We start from the raw sequence: 20,234 nt of genomic DNA, 5'->3' as shown, positions 1-20,234 counted from the left end.
AATCGTAAGTATTTAGAAAACACAGAATACTTTGATATAAACTCCAGCCAGAACATAAAAGAATTTTATATTACTGATAAAACTGGAAATTACATTGAAGTTATAGATGAAGCTATCCTTAACTCTTTAGAAGAAATTAAAAACTGTTACGAGTTTCGTAAAGTTAAGAGTTTTAAGTATAAGATCACAGCCGAGTGTGAGTACAAGAAGAGAACCAAAGAAGAAGTTAAAACTACTAAAATATTTTTCAAGTCTATATTATTGATAACGCAATATATGAAAATGGAGACTTCACACAATGGCTAAACTTTGAAAAGGAAATATACGAAGGTTATGACTATGACTTTGATTTTCGCGGGTTAAGAAGTGTTCAGATAAATATTAAACCAACTAAAGCATCTATTGGTAGTTACATAGATTTACGCCTCGATCTCAAAAACTTTAAATCAATAATAAATATACGCAATTCCAAATGCAACTGCTTACAACTAAGCATTACTGCTTGGCTACACCCTGCCAAGAACCATGAAACACGCAAAACTAAATATGAAAATAATCTAATTGTGCCAAGACAACAACATGAAGATAATTTTGCTTATATAATACGAATACAGAAATTGTACTATATTAATGTTTGGGTATGCACACCTTGTGGTGAGGGTGAAGTAGAATTGTTTAAACCGGTGGATGATTTTGATTAAGATAGAAAACATGTCAGAATATTAGTTTGGGAAAATGCCGGAGTAGAACACTGTGCACTAATTAAAACAATAGAATCCTTGATAGAAAGACCGAATAAGAGCCAACACAAATTCTATTATTGTAATAGATGTACATATTGGTTTATCTTTCAAATTAAATACGACAATCATGTATTTGGCCACTCTTTCAAACCATAGATTGTTTGTCCTAAGAAAAAACATATTACTTTTTTAAATAAACATAAACGTCAGATTATAAAACAAATTATAACTGCGGATAAAGAATGTTGCTTTGTTAACGTTTCAGCTAATGACTGTAAATATGTAATAGCTGAAGACATACCAATAAGTGTGTGTTACATCTGGCAAGGTAATTTCAAATACCACTTTTTGATTTGGACTGTATCAAAAGATTTGCTAGAGATCTATTAGAAATAGAACCAGAGAATAATATTAAGCGTAATGAAAAGATGATATTTAATAAAGAAGATAAACTATATCATGAAGCCAATAACATGTGTCATATATGTGGTAAAAATATGTTAATAAAGTAAGAGGTCACTGTCATGAAACTGGTAAATATAGAGGACCAGCATGTAAAATGTGTAATCTAAGACACAAACAACAAAACTTCATTCCTATAATATTCCATAATGGTAGTGGATATGATTTCAATCTACTATTTAGTGAACTCTTTAAACAGAATAACGATAAAAGAAAAGTAGATAACATACCACTAGCTGCTGGCAAATCTAAGATGTTTAGTATTGGTTGTCTTAAATTCTTATATAGTTATAACTTCTTAGCTATGCCTCTAGATCAAATGGCAAAGATATACGGGTGTAAAACTAAAACATTATATCCCTATGAATACTTTCGTTTAGATGACTACGACAATTTTATAGGTAATCTAAATATAGAAGACTTCAAATCCTCTCTCTCTCTCTCTCTCTCTCTCTCTCTCTCTCTCTCTCTAATAAATTACCATCACAAGAAGAAGTCGATAACTTTAATAAAGACAACAGTCATAAACTGGTAAAGTCCTAACTATAGAGTATTTACAGAATGATGTAGAAATATTCGCAGATGGCAACTGTAATGACAATGGTGAAAACAAGTCAATGTACATAGATGCAAAAGTTATTCTGTAAGGACTTTGAGTACTATAGCACATCTCTAGACACTCTACTAAGCACACCAGATGATAGCGATCATGGTTACGATATATTTTGTGATATTAATTATACTAATAGTTGTAAAGATAGAACAGATCAATTAACATTAATGCATGCTCAATAAAAGAAATTAGGCTACATAGAAAGTGAGAGAGGTAGGGCGAGATCAGAGAAATTAGTCTTAGATCAAAACACTGTTAAAGTTGTATGTTAATATGGGTGTAAAAGTAACTAAAATTTGTAGAGTAATTAAATTTAAACAAGAGTAATTAAGTTTATACAAGTAATTAATTGTAAAAGTAATTAAATTCATAGAGTAATTAAATTTAAACATATGTAGAGACTATATTCAAATCAAAACTAATAAAAAAGCAACCAATAAAACTGAGGCGGAAAAGGATGTAAGGAAATCAGTGAGCAACTCGCTATATGGAAGAATGTGCATGAATCCTCTACATTTCCTTCAAAGTAAGTTCTTACACGATGAAAAGATAATGAAAAGTATAAGTCAACCAACATTTAGGAATATAACTAGATATAAGGATTATAGCCAAATTGAATATATAAAGAAAAAAAGAATATGATTCTCCAGTATATGTAGGTGTTAATATATGAATTAAGTAAATTACACATGTATGATATGTTCTATAATAATCTTCGACCATCTCTCAATGAATTCAAGCATGAATTGGGAAGTAGAATAATAGTAGAGTTTATAGCCTTGTCACCAATGACATATCGCCTTAAAGATTACCCAAATAAAACTAAAGAGAAAGGAATAAAGAATTGTAACAAGGCTAAACATGAAGAGTATTATAATGCATTAATGTATAACACACAGAGAATTGTAGATGAATGTAGAATACAAAAGGTTGGTGATAACATGACAACAACAAAAACAAGTAAGATTAGTCTAAACGAAATTGATGATTACAGGTTCTTTGTAAATAAGATTAAAAGCTATCCTCATGATGATAATCTATATCTATTCAAAAGAGATCTAGTAATTAAAATCTGCAAAGCATAATTAGATTTAGACAAAGACCAACTGGCTAATAATGTTCTAGAATTAACCATTAATGATGATAAAGTTAATTGAAGCTGCTATTAAACTATATAATGATTTAACTTAATTTTTAATAAACAAATATAAAAAAAGGCGAAGCTTGATAAACTAACAGAATTGAACAGTCTAGAAAAACAAAGCAGAAGAAATAGATTAGAAGATAAATTAAGACAACAAGAATTTTATGGTGGAATAGAAGAGTTAGTTGATCCTCTGACTAAAACTTTAAACACTAATAGTGAAATACTGCAAGCCCACCAAACACAAACAATGAAAGCAATCGGCGAAACTGCTTATCGGATCAGGGAAACTGCATCGCAGATAGAAGACAACACAAATGCGTTGAAAGCTTTAGAGTTCTCCCCAGCCAACAAAGCGGGTTCGCTGTTAGAGAGTCTATCACATTACCGGGTGAAGGGGGCAAGTTGCTTAAACTAAGTATTGAGACGCTTGATATTCTCGCATATATGAGAAAACAATCAAATATTCAATTACGATTAATCGCCGTTGATGCAAAAACGAGTTTAGAATTAATAATGTGCGTACTCATATAACACCAAATGGTATAAAACTAAGAAATAACAACTATGATTTCTCTAAAGGCTTCCTTATGTTTATCACCGATAATAATGTGACAGAAAGAGACATAAAAGTGATGAAAACAAAATAAAACGATTTCTCTAAGTGATATCGGTTATAAACAAAGAGGAGATACTAAAAGTAATAGATCAAAAGTTATAAGAGGATTATCAATTAAAATTTTCTCGCCAAGAAGAGATTCTACTAGTGAAGACACTGTTTATGATACTAATGAAGCAGAAATAGGAGCTAGAGATCTTAGCAAAGCTGACCCAAACAATTTAGTAGAAAGATTAGAATTACTTGTACTGGAAACAAAAGCTGGTCATGATGGATTATATGATGAAATGTTAAATATATTTAAACAACTATTATCTATAAATATTATCAATCAAGAACAACTAGACCATTTTGTTTTTAATTATGGTAAATAAATAATGGTGGAAAAACAAAAACAAGACACAATTAAAACTAAACAACGACTAGGTAAAGAAGTTTTTAGTCCTCAAATAACAAAGTTTAGAAGAGAAAGAATAATACCATTATATAAAGATGAAACATGGTCAGCTGATCTAATTGATAAGTCATCTCTAAGTAAATACAATAATAATTGTAAGTTTATATTAACAGTTATAGATATATTCACAAAATATGCATGTGCTATTCTATTGAAGAAAAAGTCTGGTTTATCTTTAAATAATGGCTTCGAAATAGTATTGGGTGACGATAGAAAACCAGAAAAGTTATGGGTAGATAGAGGTAGTGAGTTTTACAATAAAACATCTAAATCTTTACATAAGGAATATGAAACTGGCAAAGACGGTTCCGGGATCGAACTATTTTCTACTTACTGATTTAAAGGCTGTGTTTATAGAGAGATTTAATAGAACGCTATTACACATAATTAAGAAACCAATGTTCTTCAATGGTGATGCTAATTGGGTAAATATATTAAATGATGCAGTACTAACCTTCAGGAATGCTGAAAAACGTAACATTTTTTGCTCTAAAAGTTACACTTCCAACTGGAATAGAGAATTATTTAAAGTTAATGCAGTTTTAAAAACACAACCACCAACATATAAGATAGAAGATATAAATGGTGAGATAATAGAAGGTAAATGCTATGAATAGGAATTATTAAAATCCGAGTTTGATTTTGAATCTAATAATAAGTTTTTGGATTCATTAAATATTGACCTTCGGTCCTAAGCCGGCAAGCTGGATTTAAATCTTTTTGTAAACAAATACAAAGATGACAAGCAATAGATTTAACCAAACGAAAAACCATGGGGCTTCAACAAACGACGTAACACTAAGTAGGGCTCGCTGGTTATTCTCAGAAGATAACGATAACATTAACATGAAAGAAACTTATAAAATTACAAATGTACATCCTCCCATAGATGAAAAAGATGTTGTTAATAAAGAGTACTGTGACAATAACTTATTATCCTATTCTAATAAAATGGACATTTTAAGTTAAAATTCAACTGAACTAAGAAAAGGAGATTTTGATAAAGTCACAACTAAAACATTACAACTAAACAAATTACAAGTTTATGAAGAACTAATTAATGTGTTTATTAAATCAGCAAATGAAGTTACAAATACTGTTAACTTTTGTAATAAGGTTGCTAGTGATACGATCTCTAAGTATAATCAATTAAAACAAGAATTTGATATCAATAAGTTTAATCAGAATATTACTAACATTCACCTAGATGATATGTTTACTTTTGGTCTAAGGGAATTTAAAGAAGTTAATGAAAAGACACCTGCTGTTGATGAAGCCCTTATAAAGAATAAAAACACAATAGTACAATATATAATTGCTATATTACTAGAAAGTAAGCTAGTAGACAACAAAGAACAAGCAAGACTTGAGATGCATTATGATTTCAATCATGAAGATATAATGAAAGATTTTATAGTTATTTTACTATATAGTTATCACTATGACAATGACTATCAGGAACTGCTTGGCATGCCACGGACGAAGTCCGCTTGCAGATGACAATGACTAAGTCTGTGACTAGGCATAAGTCTATGGGGCTTCGCCCATATTTCACCATGACTAAGTATAAGTATAAGTCTATCAGTTAAACTGCTTCGCAGATGACTATGACTAAGATAAAAACTAAAGCAAAATTTTTTAGTTAATTAAATTGAGTCAACCATCAGCACAGAGTGAGAGATCACTTTACCCAAATTTGACAAGCTTTAATGAACAATACTTCAATGATAAAATCCTAGCTAATAATAAATTTAATAACAATATTAACATTACAAAGGATATTAGAAATTATTATGAAACTGAAATTAATAACTATAATAAGAAGTTAAGTAGATATATTAAATTATATTAACGTAGCTGAGAAAGAAGAAGTACTATTATCATCAATAGCACCAACTGCAACATCAACATCAGTTGCATTAACAGGTATAGGATTGCCTTATTCTATACCAACAGCATTTGTTACAGCAACTGATTGTGGTTGATTATCAAAAACAATTTATACTAAAATAAGAAATAAAATTGTAAAGTACTCACAGATGTATATTTTAGGTACACAGTTTAGTGATAAGTTTAATAAACTATATACTAAATCAATGAATGATAATAAAATAGATAATGATGAATATAATGAATTAGTTAAGGTGTATGAAGAATATAAGAAGAACAAGAAAAAGAAGCTGAGTATTTTCCCAACTGAAATTATTAGTGTTTAGTTATAATAATATATTTAGTAATAATAGTATTAGTATTATTATGTACCGTTAGATGTAGATCTACGAAGTAGTTATACTAATCTAGAATTAAACTATCTTTTCTTGGTACCTAAATATAACCCTCTACTTTTCTGTACTACTCTTATACCTTCAGCAGTAGTTGCAAATTTAATTAAATCGGGTGTGGCTGATAAAGCAGCTCTAGTGTTTCTAGATGCAGCTGCTCTTCCTATTTTACTTGCTATTTCTAATGCTCTTACTGGATTATGAGCCTCTTTCTTTCCAAAGTTAACTGTAGCTTTACCAACACTTTTAAAGAAATCTTTCAATCCCTCAGCTACTATTGTTGCATCACTAACAGTCATTGACTTATTTCTATTACATTTAGTACAATTACCCTTTAACATCTTAGTTCCTTTAGCTGTGACCACCCCTCTTATATTTTTAGTACCACTATAATGTCTACCACCAACACAATTTGAATTATTTTTAAACTTATAAAAATTACTCATTTTTAAATATAAATAATAATGGATGTTAAAAAGTATAATCCTTTTGTTGTAAAATCATTAGCTAAGACTAAACCCAAGCCAAAGCCTAAACCCCAACCATTACCTAAGGCTAAGACTAGGCCTAAGCCCAAGACTAAGCTTGAAGCAAAAGGTTGGTCTGTAGAGAACAAAAAGAAATTAAATATTATTTATTCTAAAGGCTTTGTTAAGACTAATAGGAAATAGTTTGATTAAGATATTGACTAGAGTTACGACTAGATTAATGACTTAGTCATTGACTATAACATTAACTAAGATATTGTTTATCAGGAACTGCTTCGCAGATAACATAACAATGACTATGACGATGATTAGAGCTAGAACTATAACTATACTGTTATTATTAACTATAACTATACTATTAGATAACAGGGAACCTGCTCCGCAGATAACTACGAAATTATATCAGCCATTTTATTACCATCACTATTAACACTAATAAACGTTTCTAGTTAATACTAATGCATGACATGTAACATCTGCAACTGCAACACTAAATTCAAAATTAAGTTGTATTGGTTGCGGTCCGATATGATCATTTTGATATCTAGTATCAAATACATATATTCTATAACTACTTTTGAATGTTCTATGATTTATAGGTGGTTTAGTATTATGAGGTAATCCATTATAATCTTTATTAAATTTAACAATTTCTTTAAAAGCCTCATTATAATTATTAGTACCATAATTAATCTTCATTCTATCCTCGGGATAAAACTCACTACAAGTCGCACAATAACATTCATTAACATTCATTATATTAAATGTACTTGCATCATGAGTTTGTTCATTAACATTTTTATTTTCAAAACCAATTATCATGTATTGAGGTCTCTCCATACCACTTTCCATACCAAGATCAAATTAGAAGTTAGTAGCATTGGGTACATTCTTTTAAAATGTTTTTCTTTCATAATAACTGGAGTCTATATTATTCTTTTTATTTAATCCTTTCAACAATAATTGTATTATCGTTACTAGCATCAATACTAGGTACACACCACGATATATCTCTAATTTCTATATTACCTTCATTAGCTACTGCGACAGGATCACGATTAACTCTAAATGGAGCTCTATCATTATTATTTCTTAATATTAAATTAAATCCTAACCCATATATAATCTTTTCTGATTCAATCACAAAACCAAATAAATAACTCGTCCTAACCATCATTTACATATGACCTATTTGTGCAGCAGCATGATCATCTTTGAGTTGACTATCTCTTATGCCCTGATATCTAACAAAACCACTCTCATATTCATCATCAGTACTAGTTAATAACTTATACACCAATAGATTTGGATGACAGTGATCTATTTATTCAATAGTCCTACCACCACTAGTTTCAAGCTTAACTGAACTAAATAGTGCCATCATACCATAATTAACTAATCGGATATTGGCATTATTAACAAATACACCACCAGCATTTTCTGATACAACAATCTCTATCTCTAGATATGAATCATGTTTATTTAAATGATTCTCCTCTCTATTGAGAATGATATTAATATTAGTATTCACCGTATTCATTGTTGCTAGGTTATTTGCTTTATATTTTATAGTCTTACTTTTGTGTATATCATTATTATATCCATAGGTTGCATCCAAATTAAAGTCCATTTTTATAAGTTAAAAAAAGACTGACAATTTAATCATATGGGAACTACAAAAGATACATGAAGCTTTAACCAAAACTAAAGAAGAGCATCCACTTAACTTTAGAATGATAAAGCCAACAGAAAAGTTTAACTTTAATGAACCTACACTTAATACAACAAAATTAGGTTTAGGTAGATTATCAGTCTATAACTCTAGAAGGAATAATCAATTCTCATATGCTGGTACGGTTTTAGATGGGGATGATGATGGCTCACCAATCCGGGAATCAGCTTTGCTGATATCAGAACCAATTAGCTCTAACACTAACACTGGCACTAACACTAACACTATTGCTTCACCAATGATCGAACTTCTCATCTCTAGAATTAGCCTGGACTCAAACATTACATCTGTTCTTAATTATAAATATATACGGTATCCCAATGTTATATTCAACTATTACACCGGGTGCATATGAGTTAACTGAAATAGCAGAATTAATAAAAGAAGAAACGGATGGTAATGTTATAATAGAACCAGATAAGAATACAATGAAGTGTAAAATGGAAATAAGACAAGGTGCACTTAGCTTTGATGTAGAAAACTCAATAGCATCATTACTAGGGTTTAGAAAAATAGTTTATAAACAAGGTAATTATAAATCGCAAAAGATTATTGATATTATGGGTTTCATTGTTCATAGTAATATTCATGGTAATCTTATATCTGGTGTTACAGATAATGGTAATAACACAGACATACTAAATACTTCTACTCTAACAGAACCACCAGGTTACTTGATAAATATTATACCAACTAATATCTTATATCACAATGTAACAAAGGATAGAATAGGATATATTGAGTTGCATATTAAAGATGAGCATGGAAGGCCAATTGATTTCAATGGTGATGTGTTGAGTTTTACTTTACATTTGATATAGTTATAGACTCATAGTCATAGTCATCTGCGAAGGAGTTCTTGATAGTCATAGATATAGACTTAGACTTAGACTTATACTTAGACCTATACTTAGTTTTACTCATAGACTTATACTTAAACTTAGACTTATACTTAGACTTAGGCTAGACTTATACTCTTGACTTATACTTAGACTTAGACTTAGTCATAGACTTAGACTTAGTCATAGACTTAGAATTATACTTATACTTAGACTTAGCCATAGTCATAGTCTTAGTCACAGTCATAGACTTAGACTTATACTTACACTTATATTTATACTTATACTTAGACTTAATCTTTAATATAATTAAACTATGAAACTCTCCTATCTCAATTAAATCTAAATCTACCATAAATATCACCATTTTTAGATTCATCTAAAACAAGATAGCTATTACGTTGTTTCCACACCTTAGTACATATATTAGCAAAATCACTATAACTAAGTTCAGTTTCATTAAAGAAGTCTTTATATAATGTTTAAACTACACTACCTCTTTAGTTAAATAAAATAAATAGATTACAATTCTCTCTAACATTTTTGTCTATCTAATGAGAATAGATTTTGATTAATATTTATGATATTACAATTATTATATCTACCTCTACAAAAGTATTCATTAATAACTGGTTTCTTAGCTCTAGCATCATCAAATATCATGAGTTTCTTTAAGTTGTCAGGTAGTTTTTTAGGTGGGGGTAATTCTTTTATATCTTTAGTAAACACCACGTCTTATACTTTAAATCTTCATCTTGATCACCTGTGGGACCAATGATATATAGTCTTTCAAATTGTATATCACCCAAAAATAGATTCTTCAATAAGACTGTCTTACCACATTCACTAGGACCAGATATTATACATCTGAAGTTGTCTGGAAGCATAGCATCGATTATTATATTAGCATTATCTAGCCATGAGTGTAGAATCCCATTAACATCGATCCATAAAGAAGATTCACCCTTGGTTGGTGTAACATTGCTCACCCCTCCACATCTACATTGCGGGTTAGGTTTATCTCGTAGTTGTTTTTCACTAAATATATAAATATATTTAACAATATCGTCATCACTATCATCTGACAGGAAGGGAACCTGTTTACCTTTGTCATTGCTATTGTCATTGCCATTAGTCATAGGCTGTGGGTGAAACCCGTTGTCTTTGGCATTGTGATTATCTTTGCCTTTGCCAGAGGTATTGACATTGTCATTACCATTGTCATTGACTTTGTCATTGCCATTGACATTGTCATTAACATTGGCATTGGTATTAACCTTGTCATTGTCATTATCATTGTCATTGACTATCTTTATCTTCAACTTTGTGGGTCTCTGACAATGGGACTTCGTCCATGCTTCGCCATGCTACGCCATCTTCAACTTTTCCTTTAACTTTACAACTTAAACACTAATTATACGCTCCTGGACATTAAACTTGATTAACTCAAGTAAGTATTCAAAGCACTCTTTATTATTTATCCATTATCAATAAGAAAGATCATATCTAAACAATTTGCTCCACAATAAGATTCATCATATTCTTGTTTTCTTTCATCAGAGCCTAGATCAACATATTCCTTTAAGAATAATTGTGGCGTCTCAACAGCAAAACTATCAAACTAATAAACTTCATCACCTTCTCTTCTTATAACCAGAACCCAATGAGTACAATCAGTTGGATGTTGATTTACAATTATACTGAAGTCATCATCTTTGATATTAATTTGTGTCTCATCTCTCATTACTATTTCTATTGGAGTTAGACTTATATCTTTGCCTGTAGCCTCTATGCTGATAGTACTCATAGCTTTATTATCAATGCTAAATCTAATAAAAAATTCTACAAAAGTTAGAACCCAATGAGTACAATCAGTTGGATGTTGATTTACAATTATACTGAAGTCATCATCTTTGATATTAATTTGTGTCTCATCTCTCATTACTATTTCTATTGGAGTTAGACTTATATCTTTGCCTGTAGCCTCTATTCTGATAGTACTCATAGCTTTATTATCAATGCTAAATCTAATAAAAAATTCTACAAAAGTTAGGCTAAGCGTTTATATATAATTAATATTCATGGTTAATTATAGGTCTAAGTCTATTTATAAGTCTAAGTCTAACTATAAATCTAAGACTAAGTCTAAGGCTAAGTCTAAGTCTATTTGTAAGTAAGTCTAAGTCTAAGTCTAAGTCTATGTCTAACTTTGAGTATAACTGTAAGACGAAGTTTAAGTCTACGTCTAAGTCTATTTATAAGTCTAAGTATAAGTATATGTCTAAGGCTAATTATAATTCTAAGTCTAAGCCTAAGTCTAATTATAAGTCTGATTATAAGTATAAGTCTAAGTATAAATCTAAGACTAAGTCCAAGTCTATTTTTTCGTAAGTCTAAGTCTAATTCTGTCTAACTTTGAGTATAACTATAAGACTAAGTTTAAGTCTAAGTCTATTTATAATTCTAAGTCTAAGTATAGGTCTAATTCTAATCTCATTATAAGTCTAAGTCTAAGTCTAAGTATAAGTGTAAGTCTAAGTCTAATTATAAGTTTAAGTTCACGTCTAATTAGAAGTCTAACCTAAGTCTAATTATAAGTCTATATTTCATGTATAAAAAAGAAGACGGGTTTAATAGTTCTTTTACTTGCTTTCATAGCAGTGTTATGTTATATAATATATAATGACATGCGAAGTAAAATATACAAAACTGGAAGAAAGCTTTGGTGGGTTTATGAATAAAAGTCTAATTAGATATGAAATGGTATATTCAATTGTTTAGGGTGCTACTGGTACAGGTAAGACTTATTTTGTTAGACAATATTTAAAGCTGTATCAGCAAAGCTGCTTCGCAGTTCAGGGCGAGCAAGATGTCAAAGAACAAAAGAAAATAATCATAGTATGTAAAGATTATCAGTCTATAACTCTAGAAGGAATAATCAATTCTCATATGCTGGTACGGTTTTAGATGGGGATGATGATGGCTCACCAATTCGGGAGTCAGCTTTGCTGATATCAGAACCTCCTAGCTCTAACACTAACACTGGCACTAACACTAACACTATTGCTTCACCAATGACCGAACTTCTCATCTCTAGAATTAGCCTCGACTCAAACATTACATCTGTTCTTAATTATAAATATATACGGTATCCCAATGTTATATTCAACTATTACACCGGGTGCATATGAGTTAACTGAAATAGCAGAATTAATAAAAGAAGAAACGGATGGTAATGTTATAATAGAACCAGATAAGAATACAATGAAGTGTAAAATGGAAATAAGACAAGGTGCACTTAGCTTTGATGTAGAAAACTCAATAGCATCATTACTAGGGTTTAGAAAAATAGTTTATAAACAAGGTAATTATAAATCGCAAAAGATTATTGATATTATGGGTTTCATTGTTCATAGTAATATTCATGGTAATCTTATATCTGGTGTTACAGATAATGGTAATAACACAGACATACTAAATACTTCTACTCTAACAGAACCACCAGGTTACTTGATAAATATTATACCAACTAATATCTTATATCACAATGTAACAAAGGATAGAATAGGATATATTGAGTTGCATATTAAAGATGAGCATGGAAGGCCAATTGATTTCAATGGTGATGTGTTGAGTTTTACTTTACATTTGATATAGTTATAGACTCATAGTCATAGTCATCTGCGAAGGAGTTCTTGATAGTCATAGATATAGACTTAGACTTAGACTTATACTTAGACCTATACTTAGTTTTACTCATAGACTTATACTTAAACTTAGACTTATACTTAGACTTAGGCTAGACTTATACTCTTGACTTATACTTAGACTTAGACTTAGTCATAGACTTAGACTTAGTCATAGACTTAGAATTATACTTATACTTAGACTTAGCCATAGTCAAAGTCTTAATCACAGTCATAGACTTAGACTTATACTTACACTTATATTTATACTTATACTTAGACTTAATCTTTAATATAATTAAACTATGAAACTCTCCTATCTCAATTAAATCTAAATCTACCATAAATATCGCCATTTTTAGATTCATCTAAAACAAGATAGCTATTACGTTGTTTCCACACCTTAGTACATATATTAGCAAAATCACTATAACTAAGTTCAGTTTCATTAAAGAAGTCTTTATATAATGTTTAAACTACACTACCTCTTTAGTTAAATAAAATAAATAGATTACAATTCTCTCTAACATTTTTGTCTATCTAATGAGAGTAGATTTTGATTAATATTTATGATATTACAATTATTATGTCTACCTCTACAAAAGTATTCATTAATAACTGGTTTCTTAGCTCTAGCATCATCAAATATCATGAGTTTCTTTAAGTTGTCAGGTAGTTTTTTAGGTGGGGGTAATTCTTTTATATCTTTAGTAAACACCACATCTTTTACTTTAAATCTTCATATTGATCACCTGTGGGACCAATGATATATAGTCTTTCAAATTGTATATCACCCAAAAATAGATTCTTCAATAAGACTGTCTTACCACTTTCACTAAGACCAGATATTATACATCTGAAGTTGTCTGGAAGCATAGCATCGATTATTATATTAGCATTATCTAGCCATGAGTGTAGAATCCCATTAACATCGATCCATAAAGAAGATTCACCCTTGATTGGTGTAACATTGCTCACCTCTCCACATCTACATTGCGGGTTAGGTTTATCTCGTAGTTGTTTTTCACTAAATATATAAATATATTTAACAATATCGTCATCACTATCATCTGACAGGAAGGGAACCGGTTTACCTTTGTCATTGCTATTGTCATTGCCTTCAGTCATAGGCTGTGGGGAAATGTCTTTGGCATTGTGATTATCTTTGCCTTTGCCAGAGGTATTGACATTGTCATTACCATTGTCATTGACTTTGTCATTGCCATTGACATTGTCATTAACATTGGCATTGGTATTAACCTTGTCATTGTCATTATCATTATCATTGTCATTGACTATATCTTTATCTTCAACTTTGTGGGTCTCTGACAATGGGACTTCGTCCATGCTTCGCCATGCTACGCCATCTTCAACTTTTCCTTTAACTTTACAACCTAAACACTAATTATACGCTCCTGGACATTAAACTTGATTAACTCAAGTAAGTATTCAAAGCACTCTTTATTATTTATCCATTATCAATAAGAAAGATCATATCTAAACAATTTGCTCCACAATAAGATTCATCATATTCTTGTTTTCTTTCATCAGAGCCTAGATCAACATATTCCTTTAAGAATAATTGTGACGTCTCAACAGCAAAACTATCAAACTAATAAACTTCATCACCTTCTCTTCTTATAACCAGAAACCAATGAGTACAATCAGTTGGATGTTGATTTACAATTATACTGAAGTCATCATCTTTGATATTAATTTGTGTCTCATCTCTCATTACTATTTCTATTGGAGTTAGACTTATATCTTTGCCTGTAGCCTCTATTCTGATAGTACTCATAGCTTTATTATCAATGCTAAATCTAATAAAAAGTTCTACAAAAGTTAGAACCCAATGAGTACAATCAGTTGGATATTGATTTACAATTATACTGAAGTCATCATCTTTGATATTAATTTGTGTCTCATCTCTCATTACTATTTCTATTGGAGTTAGACTTATATCTTTGCCTGTAGCCTCTATTCTGATAGTACTCATAGCTTTATTATCAATGCTAAATCTAATAAAAAGTTCTACAAAAGTTAGAACCCAATGAGTACAATCAGTTGGATATTGATTTACAATTATACTGAAGTCATCATCTTTGATATTAATTTGTGTCTCATCTCTCATTACTATTTCTATTGGAGTTAGACTTATATCTTTGCCTGTAGCCTCTATTCTGATAGTACTCATAGCTTTATTATCAATGCTAAATCTAATAAAAAATTCTACAAAAGTTAGGGTAAGCGTTTATATATAATTAATATTCATGGTTAATTATAGGTCTAAGTCTAATTATAAGTCTAAGTCTAACTATAAATCTAAGACTAAGTCTAAGGCTAAGTCTAAGTCTATTTGTAAGTAAGTCTAAGTCTAAGTCTATGTCTAACTTTGAGTATAACTGTAAGACGAAGTTTAAGTCTACGTCTAAGTCTATTTATAAGTCTAAGTATAAGTATAAGTCTAAGGCTAATTATAATTCTAAGTCTAAGCCTAAGTCTAATTATAAGTCTGATTATAAGTATAAGTCTAAGTATAAATCTAAGACTAAGTCCAAGTCTATTTTTTCGTAAGTCTAAGTCTAATTCTGTCCAACTTTGAGTATAACTATAAGACTAAGTTTAAGTCTAAGTCTATTTATAATTCTAAGTCTAAGTATAGGTCTAATTCTAAGTCTCATTATAAGTCTAAGTCTAAGTCTAATTATAAGTCTAAGTCTAAGTATAAGTGTAAGTCTAAGTCTAATTATAAGTTTAAGTTCACGTCTAATTAGAAGTCTAACCTAAGTCTAATTATAAGTCTATGTTTCATGTATAAAAAAGAAGACGGGTTTAATAGTTCTTTTACTTGCTGTCATGGCCGTGTTATGTTATATAATATATAATGACATGCGAAGTAAATATACAAAACTGGAAGAAAGCTTTGGTGGGTTTATGAATAAAAGTCTAATTAGATTTGAATATGAAAAGTAACCATTTCATACTATTGTTTAGGGTGCTACTGGTACAGGAAAGACTTTTTTTGTTAGACAATATTTAAAGCTGTATCAGCAAAGCTGCTTCGCAGATCAGGGCGAGCAAGATGTCAAAGAACAAACGAAAATAATCATAGTATGTAAAGATGAAAGAGATTGGATAAATCCAGAAAATGGCAGACCCTATGACGATTTCAATATGTGTGATATAAATATGAGTACATCAAAAAATTTAGATAATTTTGAAAACTGTGTAATTGTTATTAATGATATGGGCAATAAGTTAAAAAATGATATAGCCGATTATTTTGCACAAGGAAGACATGGTAATATTCAAATGATTGTAATGGGGCATAAACCAGCTCAGATAATTAATTCGGGTAGAATGAGTTGTGATACTATTTATGTAACGACTTATAATGGAGCTGATCTATTTAAACATTTTAATGATGGCTTAAACTTGGCATTTATTAGTTTAATAAATGCGAAGTTTAAGCAAAATGATGATCAAAAATATTATATGAAAATGAACTGAATATATATATATATATATATATATATATATATATATATAATTGTAAACATCACTTCCGTGGTATAATTAGGGCGTTAAATAGCAGCTATTATAATTGTACAGATGGAATGGCCGATGAGCTTCGTTATGGTATGATTAGGCATAATAAGAAAGAGGAAACTTTTAATATTGATAGAAACAGAACAACAATATATGTCTCGACAGTTGATTTCATGGACCTCAAAGCTCTTAGTTTAAAAGATGGATTACAGAGCAATGAGATACATAAACTTATAGATTGTATTAAACCACTAATGAATAGTGCTTTTGATAGAAATACTTAGTAAAGATCAGTATCATCAGTTCTATTTTAATAAACTTCTTACTTCAAGAGATATTAAGATTCAGAATGATGTTCTAACTAAAGAGAAGGTCGCTGATAATTAGCCGAAGTTTATAGGGGTATATCATCGGCTGTGAAATTACTCTTGTTGATATATATTTGTTTAAAACCTGATACAACAGTAAAAGCTGCTGCACATGTAGCAACACATGCAAGCACTATGTTAAATAGAACAAACACATTAATAAACTTTGCTCATGGCGAGGATTTGGACGGGGCTTCGCCCGTGTTTCACCACCAGGAAGTGGATGGGGCTTCACCCATGCTGGGGAAAGGCGAGACTTGTTACACCAACCAGGGCCAGGGGCCACCCCAACATAGGGCTTCACTCATACCTCAACATCTACTCTTACAAGCAGAATATATAGATGAAGAGACTGGTGCTTTAAACAAAAAGAGGAGACGATTTAAATAATCTATATGAATGATCAAAATTTTAAATATGAAATTGTAAATTTTGTTAGAGATAGAACTGGATTGAGTAATGAAAAGATTTTAGATAAAAGATTTGAACATAATACTCTTAATAAGTTGGTTATGGAAACTCTAGCTAAGTATGCCTTCTCTGAAGATCATGCTAGTAGTTTAATTGAAATTACAGCTTATTATAAATAATTATAAATATAAATATAAGACTATAAATATACAAATAATAAATAATTGGAACTATAAATTTATTATAATTTAAAATTTGATTAATTATAAGAGATTATACTAGGAGTTTGATTAGTTTTAAATAATTATAAATATAAGATTTTGATTCCTTATGAATAATGTTTATAAAAATGTTTATAGTGTAATTATAAATGTGGAACCCCTCGCTCTTTATTTTTTCACTGTAAAATGGAACATCAGGATAAAATTAGTAAGTGTGCATGTGTAGATGAATCAATAAGCGGTAATTGTGTGGAAGGAAATACTTCAAAGTTAAGAGGGACTGCTTAAATGTTCCAGCTCTAGCTTTAGCTCTAGTTCTAGCTCTAATCCTAATCCTAATCCCAATCCTACTGTTAATGCTAATAATCTTGAAATAATATAAATGAAACTTTAACTAGAAATTGTTATAGGTGTGATTCTTTGAAACCGCTAGCTGATTTTGATGAGAGTAAGTATACATGTAGAATTTGTACTTCAGCTGAAGTTAATTTTCTATATTGTCCTTCTATTGTGAGATATGATGGGATGAGGGCTCATGTAAAGAAACAACATCCAGACGTGGATTTACCTAGATGATTTAGTAGAAACTTAAATGAAAGATATGTTAATATCCAAACCGGAGAAACCTGTTCATGTAAATATTATAATTTTATATCTTTTCTTATTAATAATGGTATAAATTTAGAAAAAGTAAAAGAAAATATAAATTTATTAGATGGTAAAGATAATTTTAAATAAGTGAATAAATAATTTTTAATAAAATAATAAATAATTTAAAAATTTAAACAAAAATAAATATTTTAAAAAAATTAAATAATAAATAAATAATATAAACATTTGAATAAAAAGAGGGAAATCACTCTTTAAGCGTGATAAATAGTGATTTTGTACTGGGGCATCACTCCTATAGGGGCGATTTCGCTCTTAAAGAGTGATTTCACTATTAAAGGAGGGATTTCACTCTTATTTTAATAGTTTAACAAAAAAAAACTTAAGCTGGTTTTGTACAGAATATCCATGAAGTGGCTTCATCAATTTTCGCAAGTTGGTTTTACGTGCTTGTTACACTGAAAAAAACACTAATCACTGTGTTTCCACCGATCTCAGTGTTTTTGACTGTATACCCATCACAGTGTGTCCCATATACAGTCTCACAGCAGGGTTCACCCTTTTTAAGAACTGTGAATTTGGTTTTTTTATCTCACTTAGTTTCATAGTAATTCATCAAATCGGGGGACGTCCACTAGAGTCAGTGAGGAAGGAACCCCAAACCTTCCGTTTGCTAAAGCACTTTACTAGACTCGATGATTTAACCACTACGCCAAGTGAGACAGGAAATGATAGATTTTAATTGTATAAGAGTGTGAATATAGTGGATGAAACAAAAGGGAAATATGGTCGGTAAGGGAAAAAAGGAAATATGTGTATATGGCCGCCTCATTTTTTTTTGATTATGGATTTAGTAGTGGATAAAACGGGGCATTCAGTTAGCGGGACGATTTGGCCCATTTCCCCGAATTCGTGAGGGGGAATGGGCCGAATTGGACTAGTGGCTGAAAGCCCCGTTTTATCCCCTACTAATGTGGCACTGTGCACAGGAAAAACAGGCATTCTAGAATCTGCCACATCAGATATGACATTTTAAAATTTGCTCTTGAGTTTTGGGAGAAATATTAACTTAGGCTTGTTCCCAGAAAAATACGCAAAGTATAAAACTCTTTAACGGTGTTTCGAAAAGCATACGGAGCAATTTTTTCCTACATCTATTTTAACTGAGCGACTCTATAAAGCATTTCAAAAAGTTAAATTATGTAACCAAAGTTTTCCCATCGATTGAAATTGTCATAACTACGTTTGCGCTCCAGCATATTTTTATAGTGGTTTTGAAAGGAGGGAGTAACATGAGCTATCCGATTCATAAATAGCGTTATTGCATCTTTTCTGTTTGTGCCAACCCCGCCAGCTTAGTATGTGCCCAACGGAGTGGTCAATACCCAACGGAGTGGTCCTCCAGTATTGTTAATGAGACGTTGGATAAAATAGTCACGAAGGAAAAGGTCACAGCAAAACCACCCCAAATTGAGCAACATCTTAAAAAAGTTAAAAGTCCTAACAATAGGGAGCCTAAACCTAGGTTTTTTGTTCAATACAGAAGAAATATCACGCAAAATTTTGCAATTAGACTGAAAAAATCATGTGATATTCAAATCACTTTCACAACAAGAAAGCTAAGAACTTGCTTGCCCGCCCTGAAATCACCTTTTGATAAGAATCTGAAATCCCATGTAGTATATAAAGTTATATGTAATGGATGCAGTTCCATCTATGTTGGCCAAACCAGCCGACATGTTACCACTAGAATTTCAGAGCATCAAAAGAAGCATTCCCCTGTTGGACAACACCTTGTTGAATGTTGTGGTACAACGCATAACGTAAAATGGGAGATTCTTGATGCATGTCGCGGGATTGAAAAACTAATGACGATAGAAGCGATCCACATCAAAAAGCTGAAACCGCAATTAAATACGCGCGATGAGTATAGGGGCGGGAATTGACATTGAACTATTAGTTCAAATTCAAAAATTTGACTTTTGAAATTCAAAAAATATTCTGGTACATG

The 20,234-nt window shown here is 30.6% G+C and overlaps 1 protein-coding gene across 3 annotated transcripts in view; it reads left to right on the top strand.

Moving 5' to 3' along the window:
* The window catches only part of LOC142337418 (putative neural-cadherin 2), a 289,747-nt gene that overhangs the window by 112,037 nt on the left and 157,476 nt on the right, over positions 1 to 20,234 (top strand). The gene's annotated exons all lie outside the window — the stretch shown is intronic.

This window comes from Convolutriloba macropyga, chromosome 4 (genome assembly GCF_964194025.1).
Source record: "Convolutriloba macropyga chromosome 4, txConMacr16.3, whole genome shotgun sequence".
Taxonomy (NCBI): domain Eukaryota; kingdom Metazoa; phylum Xenacoelomorpha; order Acoela; family Convolutidae; genus Convolutriloba; species Convolutriloba macropyga.
The sequence above is the reverse complement of the archived record's forward strand: the minus strand, read 5'-3'. Positions and strand labels throughout refer to the sequence as shown.